We start from the raw sequence: 16,651 nt of genomic DNA, 5'->3' as shown, positions 1-16,651 counted from the left end.
ATTCGGAGGGGCGTTAGAGAGGTTGTTCCATGTTGGAAGTCTCCACTATATCGGTAACATACCATAGGATTAGCTCCCCAATATCAGACGCGTAACGACCTGGCACCAAGGACTCTGACGGATAATGTGTTCTCAGCAGCTGGCGCCATTCTCGGTGCAGTGGATGAATGGGGTCACATTTATGTTATTGGTAGATGATCTGCAGTGACCTGGTGTGACCACTACACAGAGGACGTCTGTCTGCTCCCTCTACTTCTATGTGTGGTCAGCTGTGGGGGGGCACTGGGTGTGGGACCCCTCTGATATGGAGAACCTGTCCTATGGTGCGGCTTTGACCACATCCATGAAGAATGATGATGTAATAGATTCCTAGACTCCTTCCTGGGGCTTGTTGTACTGTGGGGGGCATTGTCTACCCTCCTCCCCCCTCATGCAGTAATCCCCTGGTGGGCATGTAGCCCCCTATAGAGCGGCCGTCATGGAAGACGCTACAGTCCCTGGCATCTCTCCCATCAGCACAAGACGCAGCCAGACACATGAGTGGAATCATTTCACAGCGATTATACAGAGCAGGACCCTGATGTCCCCACAATGGAGATTTCTGGCAGCGAATCGTTTTGGGAAGTTACCAGATTTACATAAAAGGCCGTGAAAATGTGGAAATCTGCCGTGATAATCGCGCTCCGTCTCAATGCCACGTTCTGTAGAGGAGAGGGGGGGATAATATGGGCATTGGCCAAGATAATCGGGAAAATCGAGAGACCGAGGAGGGCGTGCGGTGCCTCGTAGTGGGGACACATTCACCACATAAATATCCGGCATCTTACATGGAAGGTTATTCCCATCATCCGCCCGCTCCATGTCTGTGCCCACTCTATAGGCGAGCAGGACATATCCTCGGCTCCTTTACACTTGGGAATGTGGAGCTCCATGTATGTGTGGCCATCAGGCCCGACCCATTTGACCACGGTTCTCGACCCCCTGGCTTAGTGTTTGGGCAGAAGCAGCTCATGTGAAGTATCCACAAGCCTTAAAGGGGATGTCAATGACGCAACATCGGCGCCTAGGAAAGAAGGTTCTTGTCTCCCTCCCCGGGGGTCCTAGTATAGAGGTGGGAGGTACGGAATAAATGACTGGTGGCCTAGAGACATATTTGTATACATGTTATTCCATAGTGGTCTGAGGTAAATGTGGGTGTGATAATACGCAGCAGTGAAAGGTAGGTTAGGGGGCTAGAACCCCCCATCTCGCTGGTCTAGAGTATTCGGCTCAGTCTGTAGGGGTCTGGTGTAGCATATGGGGGGGGGGGGGTTGTGGGGTATTGGGAAAACTGCTGTTCATATTTTACTTCCTAGTGGTCCAAGGTAAATGGGGTCCATTGTGCATAATGGGGGTAAAATCCTGGTGGTTCAGAGTAATGAAAGTGGTGATCAAAAATTACCAAACGGGGGGTTAAATCCTGGGGGTTTAGAGTAATATTACATGAAGTCTTATCCGGCCTCTCGGCTCTCGTACATTATAGTTCCCCCTTCTGGTATCCAGGTCACGGAGAAGCCCCCGGAAGCTCAGGAAGCCATAAAGGAAAACGTGTAATCACCAGCGACTCCGCATATACGTAATAAGGGTCTTCTTTATTGTATAACCACACAGACCTACACGTATCGGCACATCCGGCCTTGGTCGTGGCTCTTCATGTTCTTCCCAATTGGTGGGGACAACATCTTGTAGTTAGATATCTTGTGGTTCGTGCCCCCCATTATGGTGGGAGGTTCATCATTTTCACCATCGCTGGTGGTCTGCACTTGGGGGGGTCAGTACCTAGTAGTCAAAGACTTGGAGGAAATAATGACGGAGCCTTGTCTGATTATTCTGCTCCACTTTGCTGCCTTGCAGTTGTATAAGTCCAGGCCATGGTACCGTGGTCTTGTGTTCTCCTGCGTGGTACGTGATACAACTAATCCTCCAACTCTCCATATTTATCAGAAAATCTCTCTTAACTTTTTGTTGTAATGAAGTTTTGACAAGAAAACAACATTTTGGCAGATGAGCCGAAGCCTCCAATGAAATCAATGAGTAGAGTCCGTCCTCCGCGTCGCCCGTGATGGGGATTGATGCGCCTCCGGACGTCAGACATCAAGCACAGGGAGGACTGTGGGAGCCGTCTACTTGTCCCAAACACTTTACGTCTGTAGGATGGCGCCTCATGCTGCCGGCTTTGTATAACACATCACAGGCCGCGCTCATATATGTTTCATGGGGGGAAAAAACCTGGCACCAAATTCTCTCTCTACGCAGTGAATGCTGATGAGGGTCCGCTGACGGCCTACCCAAAGGCGGGGGTCCCCGGAGACTGAAGATTACTGAAGTGATGAGCAAAACGCACTGGCAGGAGCATGAAATAAACAAGATGCTTGGAGAATATGCAGATTAGGATGTTACCAGGACAAATCCACAATTTAGTAAAAGTAAACAGCCCCTTAAAGGGATGAATGCCGCTACATGCAGATTACGTGTCCACCTGCTGCTGGATAAAATGTTACTTCTCTGGGCTGTGCCTGACCACGGGGAAGGTAACGGGGCAAATAGAGACGAGGTAGATCGTGCATCGCACCCGTAACGAAAGAAATCAAGTGATTTATGAGATGAATCGATTTCTGTCAGATTTATTTATGGTCCATACAAACGCTGCAAAACTAAAACTGCTGGAAAGCGAGAAGTGGAAGACCATTGGCATCTACAGATGCGTCCATAGTTACCTTCACTTCTGTCCCAAAAATATTCCATGGACTCTCGAGAGACGACCAGATTTGTAAATTAACCTATAAAATAACCTAAATTTTTAGGTCAATGGCGTCTCGTGACGCTTATACCGTGTGGAAGGTGAGGAAGGAGACGTTTGTAACCAATTCCTAACCTGGTAGCCAAGCAAGGCTAGAGGTGTCCTCATCTGTGGTCGACTGGAGTTGTCCATGCCAGCCATAGTCTTTGGGATACTAGAGTTGTCCGTGCCAGCCATAGTCTTTGGGATACTGGAGTCGCACGTGCCAGCCATAGTCTTTGGGATACTGGAGTTGATGGGCAGCCATAGTCTTTGGGATACTAGAGTTGTACGTGCCAGCCATAGTCTTTGGGATACTGGAGTCGCACGTGCCAGCCATAGTCTTTGGGATACTGGAGTTGTCCATGCCAGCCATAGTCTTTGGGATACTGGAGTTGTCCGTGCCAGCCATAGTCTTTGGGATACTGGAGTTGTACGTGCCAGCCATAGTCTTTGGGATACTGGAGTTGTACGTGCCAGCCATAGTCTTTGGGATACTGTAGATGATGGGCGGCCATAGTCTTTGTGTTACTAGAGTTGATGGGCAGCCATAGTCTTTGGGTTACTGTAGATGATGGGCGGCCATAGTCTCTGGGTTACTAGAGTTGATGGGCAGCCATAGTCTTTGGGTTACTGTAGTTGATGGGCAGCCATAGACTTTGGGATACTGTAGATGATGGGCAGCCATAGTCTTTGGGTTACTGTAGATGATGGGTAGCCATAGTCTTTGGGTTACTGGAGTTGATGGGCAGCCATAGACTTTGGGATACTGTAGATGATGGGCAGCCATAGTCTTTGGGATACTGTAGATGATGGGCAGCCATAGTCTCTGGGATACTGTAGTTGATGGGCAGCCATAGTTTTTGGGATACTAGAGTTGTCCGTGCCAGCCATAGTCTTTGGGATACTAGAGTTGCCCGTGCCAGCCATAGTCTTTGGGATACTGGAGTTGCCCGTGCCAGCCATAGTCTTTGGGATACTAGAGTTATCCGTGCCAGCCATAGTCTTTGGGATACTAGAGTTATCCGTGCCAGCCATAGTCTTTGGGATACTGGAGTTGTCCGTGCCAGCCTTAGTCTTTGGGATGCTAGAGTTGTCCGTGCCAGCCATAGTCTTTGTGTTACTAGAGTTGATGGGCAGCCGTAGTCTTTGGGATACTGGAGTTGTCCGTGCCAGCCATAGTTTTTGGGTTACTAGAGTTGATGGGCAGCCGTAGTCTTTGGGATACTGGAGTTGTCCGTGACAGCCATAGTCTTTGGGATACTGTAGATGATGGGCAGCCATAGTCTTTGGGATACTGTAGATGATGGGCAGCCATAGTCTTTGGGATACTGTAGATGATGGGCGGCCATAGTCTTTGGGATACTGTAGATGATGGGAAGCCATAGTCTTTGTGTTACTAGAGTTGATGGGCAGCCATAGTCTTTGGGATACTGTAGATGATGGGCAGCCATAGTCTCTGGGATACTGTAGATGATTGGCAGCCATAGTCTTTGGGATACTGTAGATGATGGGCAGCCATAGTCTTTGGGATACTGTAGATGATGGGCAGCCATAGTCTTTGGGATACTGTAGATGATGGGCAGCCATAGTCTTTGGGATACTAGAGTTGCCTGTGCCAGCCATAGTCTTTGGGATACTGTAGTTGATGGGCAGCCATAGTCTTTGGGTTACTGTAGATGATGGGCGGCCATAGTCTTTGGGATACTGTAGATGATGGGCAGCCATAGTCTTTGGGTTACTGTAGATGATGGGCGGCCATAGTCTTTGGGATACTGTAGATGATGGGCGGCCATAGTCTCTGGGTTACTAGAGTTGATGGGCAGCCATAGTCTTTGGGTTACTGGAGTTCATGCGCAGCCATAGTCTTTGGGATACTGTAGATGATGGGCGGCCATAGTCTTTGGGTTACTGTAGATGATGGGCGGCCATAGTCCTTGGGATACTGTAGATGATGGGCGGCCATAGTCTCTGGGATACTGTAGTTGATGGTCAGCCATAGTCTCTGGGTTACTGTAGTTGATGGGCGGCCATAGTCTTTGGGTTACTGTAGATGATGGGCAGCCATAGTCTTTGGGTTACTGTAGATGATGGGCAGCCATAGTCTTTGGGTTACTGGAGTTGATGGGCAGCCATAGACTTTGGGATACTGTAGATGATGGGCGGCCATAGACTTTGGGATACTGTAGATGATGGGCAGCCATAGTCTTTGGGATACTGGAGTTGTTCGTGCCAGCCGTAGTCTTTGGGATGCTAGAGTTGCCTGTGCCAGCCATAGTCTTTGGGATACTGGAGTTGCCTGTGCCAGCCGTAGTCCTTGGGATGCTAGAGTTGTCAGTGCCAGCCATAGTCTTTGGGATGCTAGAGTTGCCTGTGCCAGCCATAGTCTTTGGGATACTGTAGATGATGGGCGGCCATAGTCTTTGGGTTACTGGAGTTGATGGGCAGCCATAGTCTTTGGGATACTGTAGATGATGGGCAGCCATAGTCTTTGGGTTAATGTAGATGATGGGCGGCCATAGTCTTTGGGTTAATGTAGATGATGGGCGGCCATAGTCTTTGGGATACTGTAGATGATGGGCAGCCATAGTCTTTGGGATACTGTAGATCAGTGATGGCGAACCTATGGCACTAGTGCCAGAGGTGGCACTCGGAGCCCTGTCTGTGGGCACCCAGGCCATCACCCCAGCATGAAGTTCACCAGACAGGACTCAAAGAATCTTCCTGCAGAACCTTCCTATAATGATAGGAGAATTTGCCCTCCTCCTTTCAATTGCGTTGGTGTCTTTAGGAGGCTGAACGACTGAAAGTTGTCAAAGAACAAGGAGAAATTACTGCTTAAATTGCTGTGCTGGCACTTTGCAATAAATAAGTGGTTTTGGGTGAAGTTTGGGCACTCAGGCTCTAAAAGGTTCGCCATCACTGCTGTAGATGATGGGCGGCCATAGTCTACACCTTCTGGACCTTTTCTTACCGGCTATTTAGTTCAGATGCTACAAGAGTTGACCCTGACAGCCATAACCTACCAACTACTGTATCTTTACATGGTGGCTATAGTCAAACGCTGTGCCCTGAGAAACTACAACTCCCAGCATGCCCTAACAGACAATCTCTGGGCTTCACGTCGAGGACCATTGGTTTGGGTATCACTGACCTGATGGTCTCGGCATCCCCCTGATTGGCCATCTGATGGCGCTACAACGTGTTTATAAGTTATTTCTTTATTTTTATCACTTTTATGTGATTTATTCCTCATTATTGTTCCTGTAGATAATCGGAGGTCGGTCTCCTCTGCGTCAGAACAAATCTCCGTGTGTTTGTGTAGGACGCGCTGTTGGTGTTTATGTTTGATTTTGGATTTTCTCCATCCTTTAGCTTTTTGTATCTCATAATGGTCGCCATGGTAACTGGCGCTGATCCGGGGAGAACGCTCCAGCACGCGTCTTTGTCTTCCTCGAAAGATGAAATGACTGACGGGGGCGTCACGTGAAGCCACGCGGGGTCAGGGGCCTCGTCCACCGTGTTAGAGATCCTCTCCCCCCCCCCCCCCCGCCTCTTGTTCTCCATCTTGTTTCCTGGTGTTCTGGTGCGTTGCGGTTGTTGTGCGTTGTCTATCTCTCTGCTGCTGCTCCGCTGCACGCGGAGTGTTGTACGCGCCCGTCACGCGGAGTATTGTACGCGCCCGTCACGCGGAGTATTGTACGCGCCCGTCACGCGGAGTATTGTACGCGCCCGTCACGCGGAGTGTTGTACGCGCCCGTCACGCGGTGTGTTGTACGCGCCCGTCACGCGGAGTGTTGTACGCGCCCGTCACGCAGAGTGTTGTACGCGGCCGTCACGCGGAGTATTGTACGCGCCCGTCACGCGGAGTATTGTACGCGCCCGTCACGCGGAGTGTTGTATGCGCCCGTCACGCGGTGTGTTGTACGCGCCCGTCACGCGGAGTGTTGTACGCGCCCGTCACGCGGAGTGTTGTACGCGCCCGTCACGCGGAGTGTTGTACGCGGCCGTCACGCGGAGTGTTGTACGCGGCCGTCACGCGGAGTGTTGTACGCGGCCGTCACGCGGAGTGTTGTACGCGGCCGTCACGCGGAGTGTTGTACGCGGCCCGCCACGCGGAGTGTTGTACGCGGCCCGCCACGCGGAGTGTTGTACGCGCCCGTCACGCGGAGTGTTGTACGCGCCCGTCACGCGGAGTGTTGTACGCGCCCGTCACGCGGAGTGTTGTACGCGCCCGTCACGCGGAGTGTTGTACGCGCCCGTCACGCGGAGTGTTGTACGCGCCCGTCACGCGGAGTGTTGTACGCGCCCGTCACGCGGAGTTTCTAATGGACTTGTCACTTGATTAATCTTATGCTAATTAGTGAAATGCAGACGACGGACAGGAAACCTTCCTCTTCTGATAAATATTGCTTTCCGTTCTAACTGATCTGTGACCAAGATGGCCGCCCGGGTCACATGGTGCAGAGCTCAGAATATATAAATATTGGCTTCCGAAAATGAGAACCGGTCGATAAATATATTTAAGAACGTGAGAAATTACAAAACTTTATTATTCTTGAAAAGTTGTGATAACATCTGTAGGACAGAGATTACCCCCCATCCACCCCCCCCCTCTCCCCCGCGCTCCGGGCTTTCAGCTCCTTGTATTACAGGTGGAATGGACTGAGCTGCAATACCAGACCCGTCCAGTGAAAAGCTGTGGCACTGCTCGAGGTGTGAAGTCACTTTGTAAAGGTGTAGATGTAATTGTTCAGTCTGAACTGGACATTCGATGACCTTGATAAGGACCTTATGGCCATGGACCTGGTGGTTTCCGGCCACAGGGAGGGACAACCTTGATGGAGCATCTCGGGGACTTGAGGAAGTCCAGGTTGAGTTGCTTTTTCTTAGTAACACTGACGGGGTCGTCTTTGTGGAGTTTAATCTCTGGACTCTCCACCTCCCATTCTACTTCTCTGCTCTCCAGAAAGCAGATGTTTCTTTCCCAGACTTTTCTCATGGCTTTGAGTTCTCGCGTTGCCAGGTTCTCCTGTGTCTTCAGGGCTTTGAGGACACCGCTGGCGAAGCACAAGGTTTTTCTCGCTCCGTTCAGGATCTCGGCCATCCACATCCTGTGATTGACAAATATCTGGACCGTGCAGGCCTCATCTGTGACCAGGCCAGGAACCAGAGGTCTGTTGACCAGGATTTGGTCCTTCAGATGATCCAATATTTCCTGACATTCATCATTCCACAAAAATTCATGGTTTTCTCCGGTCAGTTCCCTCAATCTGCTGCTGAAAATGCCAAACCCCGGGACATGTTGAGCGGCGTCGTTTAACTCGCCGAGGATTGATTTCAGGTCGGTGGCATCTCGAGGAGACCTCATGTTCTTTACTTGGTTTATGAAACCCTTACTCAGGCTTACTCCATCTTGACTGACCTCTCTCCCTATGAAGGTCACCTTAGGCTTGCAGATTTGACTCTGTGTGTGGCGGATCTCAAAGCTATTGTCCCCCAGATGCCGCTGAAGCTCGTCGGTGAACTTCTCACAGTCGGCCTTGTTGTCGGCAGATATTATGATGACGTCCACGTAGAAGGTCACTCGTTTCCTCATGTTGTGCGGTAACTTATCTAGAACCTTCTCCAGAAAGCGGCAAAGTCTGTTGTTCTTATTTGGAAGATCTCCCGGTAATCTGTTCCAGACGTATCGGTCGCCCAGGAAGGTGAAGGCCGTCTTGTACTTGGTGAAGGTGTCGAGAGGGACCTGGAATTCACCATAGAAAAGCTTCAGGACAGAATAACATGTCCCCAGGGTTATGGACGCTATCGCTCTCGGTCTGTGCTCTCCCAGGTGGGAAGGCTCCTCCAAGCAAGATTTTAGACTGTTGTAGTGGAAACAGATTCGGACATTTCCATTGGGTTTTGTACGGAGCTCCACGGGGGAGGTGCAGACACTATCACAACGTTGGATGATCCCCTTTCTCACCCAACTAGAGATGATTCTGCGTGCACCGGGTATCAGGTGGTGCTTGTGGAAAGGCTCCGGACAGGGTTTGGGGAGTTTGTCGCTCGTTATAACCACAGGGGGCACGTCTGTCACAAAGCCCTGGTGACTGAAGGCCTCCATCATATCCAGGTCATGGAGTTGCTTCCATCCTATTACAGTTGTTGGGAAGGAGCCAGAGTATAAGATTTCACCCTCGGTCTGGAGGCCTCCTATGTAGATGGGTCCTCTCACCACCCTTCCTCTCGTCTTGGTCCTCCCGTTGTCTCTGAATATCACGATCTCTTCTTCCAGGAGGTCTTCTTCTGGGCACCGGTTGAGGATGGTGTAGAATGAATGAGGATCTGCTGCTGCCTTCATCTCCATTTCCTTTCCATTGATGGTTATGGTCAGTGTCATGTTCTGGGCTTGTGTCCCATTCAGTGAACGTTCTGCGCTGCTCCTTGGTTCCGGCATTCTGCAAAATGATGAAAGAAAAGTTGGTTAAAGTTTATGGAACCATAAGCTGATGATTGTGGTTGGTGACTCTTCTGCCCCCTTAGTAAAGGCAGTGTCACAATAGGGGCCACGTGGTAAAGGTAACATGAGGTCACCCAAAGCTGCGCCCCCTGTGTGATGGAACGGCGAATGTTCTTCAGCTATTCCTCCAAAAATGAAAATGTGAGCGCTTGGCAATGGTGGATGCTAGACCTAGGCCCTGGGGAGATGTGTAATGATAGCTGTGTGTAGTAACGTCCGCACTGTGAACCTTTAATCCAGGTTTGCAGCTCTGCAAGTGCTCTGGGGAGTCTTTCTACAATAAACTGTTCCGCAGCCCCTCCTCTCTGCTCTGAGTGACTGCTGTAAGTATCCAACCAAAATCCTGATAGAGAGGAGGAGCTTAGGAGCAGAGTGCTGAAAGTGACCTTTTCTGAACTGCTGATCGGTGGGGTCTCTGTGACGAGACCCCCACAAATCATGAGAAAGGAGAGTCCGATTGATTGTAGTAATAAAAAATAAAGTAATTATTAAAATACTTGTGGTGGTTGGTAGTTATCGGATGGGTTGTATATAAGTAGCGGTTGGTAGTTATCGGATGGGGTTGTATATAAGTAGCGGTTGGTAGTTATTGGATGGGTTGTATATAAGTAGCGGTTGGTAGTTATCGGATGGGGTTGTATATAAGTAGTGGTTGGTAGTTATCGGATGGGGTTGTATATAAGTAGCGGTTGGTAGTTATTGGATGGGTTGTATATAAGTAGCGGTTGGTAGTTATCGGATGGGGTTGTATATAAGTAGCGGTTGGTAGTTATCGGATGGGTCTGTATATAAGTAGCGGTTGGTAGTTATCAGATGGGTTGTATATAAGTAGTGGTTGGTATTTATCGGATGGGGTTGTATATAAGTAGCGGTTGGTAGTTATCGGATGGGGTTGTATATAAGTAGCGGTTGGTAGTTACCGGATGGGTTGTATATAAGTAGCGGTTGGTAGTTATTGGATGGGCTGTATATAAGTAGCGGTTGGTAGTTATCGGATGGGGTTGTATATAAGTAGCGGTTGGTAGTTATCGGATGGGTTGTATATAAGTAGCGGTTGGTAGTTATCGGATGGGGTTGTATATAAGTAGTGGTTGGTAGTTATCGGATGGGTTGTATATAAGTAGTGGTTGGTAGTTATCGGATGAGGTTGTATATAAGTAGCGGTTGGTAGTTATCGGATGGGTCTGTATATAAGTAGCGGTCGGTAGTTATCGGATGGGTCTGTATATAAGTAGCGGTTGGTAGTTATCGGATGGGGTTGTATATAAGTAGCGGTTGGTAGTTACCGGATGGGTTGTATATAAGTAGCGGTTGGTAGTTATTGGATGGGCTGTATATAAGTAGTGGTTGGTAGTTATCGGATGAGTTGTATATAAGTAGCGGTTGGTAGTTATCGGATGGGGTTGTATATAAGTAGCGGTTGGTAGTTATCGGATGAGGTTGTATATAAGTAGCGGTTGGTAGTTATCGGATGGGGTTGTATATAAGTAGCGGTTGGTAGTTATCGGATGGGTTGTATATAAGTAGCGGTTGGTAGTTATCGGATGGGTTGTATATAAGTAGTGGTTGGTAGTTATCGGATGGGGCTGTATATAAGTAGCGGTTGGTAGTTATCGGATGGGTTGTATATAAGTAGTGGTTGGTAGTTATCGGATGGGGCTGTATATAAGTAGTGGTTGGTAGTTATCGGATGGGGCTGTATATAAGTAGCGGTTGGTAGTTATCGGATGAGGTTGTATATAAGTAGTGGTTGGTAGTTATCGGATGGGGCTGTATATAAGTAGCGGTTGGTAGTTATCGGATAGGGTTGTATATAAGTAGCGGTTGGTAGTTATCGGATGGGTCTGTATATAAGTAGCGGTTGGTAGTTATCGGATGGGTTGTATATAAGTAGCGGTTGGTAGTTATCGGATGGGTTGTATATAAGTAGCGGTTGGTAGTTATCGGATGGGGTTGTATATAAGTAGTGGTTGGTAGTTATCGGATGGGGTTGTATATAAGTAGCGGTTGGTAGTTATCGGATGGGTTGTATATAAGTAGTGGTTGGTAGTTATCGGATGGGGTTGTATATAAGTAGCGGTTGGTAGTTATCGGATGGGTTGTATATAAGTAGCGGTTGGTAGTTATCGGATGGGGTTGTATATAAGTAGCGGTTGGTAGTTATCGGATGGGTTGTATATAAGTAGTGGTTGGTAGTTATCGGATGGGTTGTATATAAGTAGTGGTTGGTAGTTATCGGATGAGTTGTATATAAGTAGCGGTTGGTAGTTATCGGATGGGGTTGTATATAAGTAGCGGTTGGTAGTTATCGGATGAGGTTGTATATAAGTAGCGGTTGGTAGTTATCGGATGGGTTGTATATAAGTAGTGGTTGGTAGTTATCGGATGGGTTGTATATAAGTAGTGGTTGGTAGTTATCGGATGGGGTTGTATATAAGTAGCGGTTGGTAGTTATCGGATGAGTTGTATATAAGTAGCGGTCGGTAGTTATCGGATGGGGTTGTATATAAGTAGCGGTTGGTAGTTATCGGATGGGGTTGTATATAAGTAGCGGCTGGTAGTTATCGGATGGGTTGTATATAAGTAGTGGTTGGTAGTTATCGGATGGGTTGTATATAAGTAGTGGTTGGTAGTTATCGGATGGGTTGTATATAAGTAGTGGTTGGTAGTTATCGGATGGGGTTGTATATAAGTAGCGGTTGGTAGTTATCGGATGGGGTTGTATATAAGTAGCGGTTGGTAGTTATCGGATGGGGTTGTATATAAGTAGCGGTTGGTAGTTATCGGATGGGTTGTATATAAGTAGCGGTTGGTAGTTATCGGATGGGTTGTATATAAGTAGCGGTTGGTAGTTATCGGATGGGTTGTATATAAGTAGTGGTTGGTAGTTATCGGATGGGTTGTATATAAGTAGTGGTTGGTAGTTATCGGATGGGTCTGTATATAAGTAGCGGTTGGTAGTTATCGGATGGGGTTGTATATAAGTAGCGGTTGGTAGTTATCGGATGAGGTTGTATATAAGTAGCGGTTGGTAGTTATCGGATGGGTTGTATATAAGTAGCGGTTGGTAGTTATCGGATAGGGTTGTATATAAGTAGCGGTTGGTAGTTATCGGATGGGTCTGTATATAAGTAGCGGTTGGTAGTTATCGGATAGGGTTGTATATAAGTAGCGGTTGGTAGTTATCGGATGGGTCTGTATATAAGTAGCGGTTGGTAGTTATCGGATGGGGTTGTATATAAGTAGTGGTTGGTAGTTATCGGATGGGTTGTATATAAGTAGTGGTTGGTAGTTATCGGATGGGTTGTATATAAGTAGTGGTTGGTAGTTATCGGATGGGGTTGTATATAAGTAGCGGTTGGTAGTTATCGGATGAGTTGTATATAAGTAGCGGTCGGTAGTTATCGGATGGGGTTGTATATAAGTAGCGGTTGGTAGTTATCGGATGGGGTTGTATATAAGTAGCGGTTGGTAGTTATCGGATGGGTTGTATATAAGTAGTGGTTGGTAGTTATCGGATGGGTTGTATATAAGTAGTGGTTGGTAGTTATCGGATGGGTTGTATATAAGTAGTGGTTGGTAGTTATCGGATGGGGTTGTATATAAGTAGCGGTTGGTAGTTATCGGATGGGTTGTATATAAGTAGCGGTTGGTAGTTATCGGATGGGGTTGTATATAAGTAGCGGTTGGTAGTTATCGGATGGGGTTGTATATAAGTAGCGGTTGGTATTTATCGGATGGGGTTGTACATAAGTAGCGGTTGGTAGTTATCGGATGGGGTTGTATATAAGTAGCGGTTGGTAGTTATCGGATGGGGTTGTATATAAGTAGCGGTTGGTAGTTATCGGATGGGGTTGTATATAAGTAGTGGTTGGTAGTTATCGGATGGGGTTGTATATAAGTAGCGGTTGGTAGTTATCGGATGGGTTGTATATAAGTAGCGGTTGGTAGTTATCGGATGGGTTGTATATAAGTAGCGGTTGGTAGTTATCGGATGGGGTTGTATATAAGTAGCGGTTGGTAGTTATCGGATGGGGTTGTATATAAGTAGCGGTTGGTAGTTATCGGATGGGTTGTATATAAGTAGCGGTTGGTAGTTATCGGATGAGTTGTATATAAGTAGCGGTTGGTAGTTACCGGATGGGTCTGTATATAAGTAGCGGTTGGTAGTTATCGGATGGGGTTGTATATAAGTAGCGGTTGGTAGTTATCGGATGGGGTTGTATATAAGTAGTGGTTGGTAGTTATCGGATGGGGCTGTATATAAGTAGCGGTTGGTATTTATCGGATGGGGTTGTATATAAGTAGCGGTTGGTAGTTATCGGATGGGGTTGTATATAAGTAGTGGTTGGTAGTTACCGGATGGGTCTGTATATAAGTAGCGGTTGGTATTTATCGGATGGGGTTGTATATAAGTAGCGGTTGGTAGTTATCGGATGGGTCTGTATATAAGTAGCGGTTGGTAGTTATCGGATGGGGTTGTATATAAGTAGCCGTTGTATATAAGTAGCGGTTGGTATTTATCGGATGGGTTGTATATAAGTAGCGGTCGGTAGTTATCAGATGGGGTTGTATATAAGTAGCGGTTGGTAGTTATCGGATGGGGTTGTATATAAGTAGCCGTTGTATATAAGTAGCGGTTGGTAGTTATCGGATGGGTTGTATATAAGTAGCGGTTGGTAGTTATCGGATGGGTCTGTATATAAGTAGCGGTTGGTAGTTATCGGATGGGGTTGTATATAAGTAGTGGTTGGTAGTTATCGGATGGGTTGTATATAAGTAGCGGTTGTATATAAGTAGCGGTTGGTAGTTATCGGATGGGTTGTATATAAGTAGCGGTTGGTAGTTATCGGATGGGTTGTATATAAGTAGCGGTTGGTAGTTATTGGATGGGGTTGTATATAAGTAGCGGTTGGTAGTTATCGGATGGGGTTGTATATAAGTAGCGGTTGGTAGTTATCGGATGGGTTGTATATAAGTAGCGGTTGGTAGTTATCGGATGGGTTGTATATAAGTAGCGGTTGGTAGTTATCGGATGGGGTTGTATATCAGTAGCGGTTGGTAGTTATTGGATGGGGTTGTATATAAGTAGCGGTTGGTAGTTATCGGATGGGTTGTATATAAGTAGCGGTTGGTAGTTATCGGATGGGGTTGTATATAAGTAGCGGTTGGTAGTTATCGGATGGGGTTGTATATAAGTAGCGGTTGGTAGTTATCGGATGGGTCTGTATATAAGTAGCGGTTGGTAGTTACCGGATGGGTCTGTATATAAGTAGCGGTTGGTAGTTATCGGATGGGTCTGTATATAAGTAGCGGTTGGTAGTTATCGGATGGGTTGTATATAAGTAGTGGTTGGTAGTTATCGGATGTGGTTGTATATAAGTAGTGGTTGGTAGTTATCGGATGGGTTGTATATAAGTAGCGGTTGGTAGTTATCGGATGGGGTTGTATATAAGTAGCGGTTGGTAGTTATCGGATGAGGTTGTATATAAGTAGCGGTTGGTAGTTATCGGATGGGGTTGTATATAAGTAGCGGTTGGTAGTTACCGGATGGGGTTGTATATAAGTAGCGGTTGGTAGTTATCGGATGGGGTTGTATATAAGTAGTGGTTGGTAGTTATCGGATGGGGTTGTATATAAGTAGCGGTTGGTAGTTATCGGATGGGTTGTATATAAGTAGCGGTTGGTAGTTATCGGATGGGTTGTATATAAGTAGCGGTTGGTAGTTATCGGATGGGTTGTATATAAGTAGCGGTTGGTAGTTATCGGATGGGTTGTATATAAGTAGCGGTTGGTAGTTATCGGATGGGTTGTATATAAGTAGCGGTTGGTAGTTATCGGATGGGGTTGTATATAAGTAGCGGTTGGTAGTTATCAGATGGGGTTGTATATAAGTAGCGGTTGGTAGTTATCGGATGGGTTGTATATAAGTAGCGGTTGGTAGTTATCGGATGGGGTTGTATATAAGTAGTGGTTGGTAGTTATCGGATGGATTGTATATAAGTAGCGGTTGGTAGTTATCGGATGGGTTGTATATAAGTAGCGGTTGGTAGTTATCGGATGGGGTTGTATATAAGTAGCGGTTGGTAGTTATCGGATGGGTTGTATATAAGTAGTGGTTGGTAGTTATCGGATGGGTTGTATATAAGTAGTGGTTGGTAGTTATCGGATGGGTTGTATATAAGTAGTGGTTGGTATTTATCGGATGGGTCTGTATATAAGTAGCGGTTGGTAGTTATCGGATGGGGTTGTATATAAGTAGCGGTTGGTATTTATCGGATGTGGTTGTATATAAGTAGTGGTTGGTATTTATCGGATGGGGTTGTATATAAGTAGCGGTTGTATATAAGTAGCGGTTGGTAGTTATCGGATGGGGTTGTATATAAGTAGCGGTTGGTAGTTATCGGATGGCTCTGTATATAAGTAGCGGTTGGTAGTTATCGGATGGGTTGTATATAAGTAGCGGTTGGTAGTTATCGGATGAGTTGTATATAAGTAGCGGTTGGTAGTTATCGGATGGGGTTGTATATAAGTAGTGGTTGGTAGTTATCGGAGGGGTTGTATATAAGTAGCGGTTGGTAGTTATCGGATGGGGCTGTATATAAGTAGCGGTTGGTAGTTATCGGATGGGTCTGTATATAAGTAGCGGTTGGTAGTTATCGGATGGGTTGTATATAAGTAGCGGTTGGTAGTTATCGGATGGGTTGTATATAAGTAGCGGTTGGTATTTATCGGATGGGGTTGTATATAAGTAGCGGTTGGTAGTTATCGGATGGGGTTGTATATAAGTAGCGGTTGGTAGTTATCGGATGGGTCTGTATATAAGTAGCGGTTGGTAGTTATCGGATGGGGTTGTATATAAGTAGCGGTTGGTAGTTATCGGATGGGGTTGTATATAAGTAGCGGTTGGTAGTTATCGGATGGGTCTGTATATAAGTAGCGGTTGGTAGTTATCGGATGGGTCTGTATATAAGTAGCGGTTGGTAGTTATCGGATGGGTTGTATATAAGTAGCGGTTGGTAGTTATCGGATGGGTCTGTATATAAGTAGCGGTTGGTAGTTATCGGATGGGGTTGTATATAAGTAGCGGTTGGTAGTTATCGGATGGGTTGTATATAAGTAGCGGTTGGTAGTTACCGGATGGGGTTGTATATAAGTAGTGGTTGGTAGTTATCGGATGGGTTGTATATAAGTAGTGGTTGGTAGTTATCGGATGGGGTTGTATATAAGTAGTGGTTGGTAGTTATCGGATGGGTTGTATATAAGTAGTGGTTGGTAGTTATCGGATGGGGTTGTATATAAGTAGCGGTTGGTAGTTATCGGAT

At 46.8% G+C, this 16,651-nt stretch overlaps 1 protein-coding gene across 2 annotated transcripts in view; it reads left to right on the top strand.

The window, feature by feature from the left end:
* LOC140104753 (low-density lipoprotein receptor-related protein 8-like) overlaps nucleotides 1–16,651 on the top strand; it is a 170,610-nt gene that overhangs the window by 99,613 nt on the left and 54,346 nt on the right. The window lies entirely within an intron of this gene.

This window comes from Engystomops pustulosus, chromosome 10, assembly GCF_040894005.1.
Source record: "Engystomops pustulosus chromosome 10, aEngPut4.maternal, whole genome shotgun sequence".
Lineage (NCBI taxonomy): Eukaryota > Metazoa > Chordata > Amphibia > Anura > Leptodactylidae > Engystomops > Engystomops pustulosus.
Note: the sequence above shows the minus strand (reverse complement) of the source record. Positions and strands in the feature narration are given on the sequence as shown.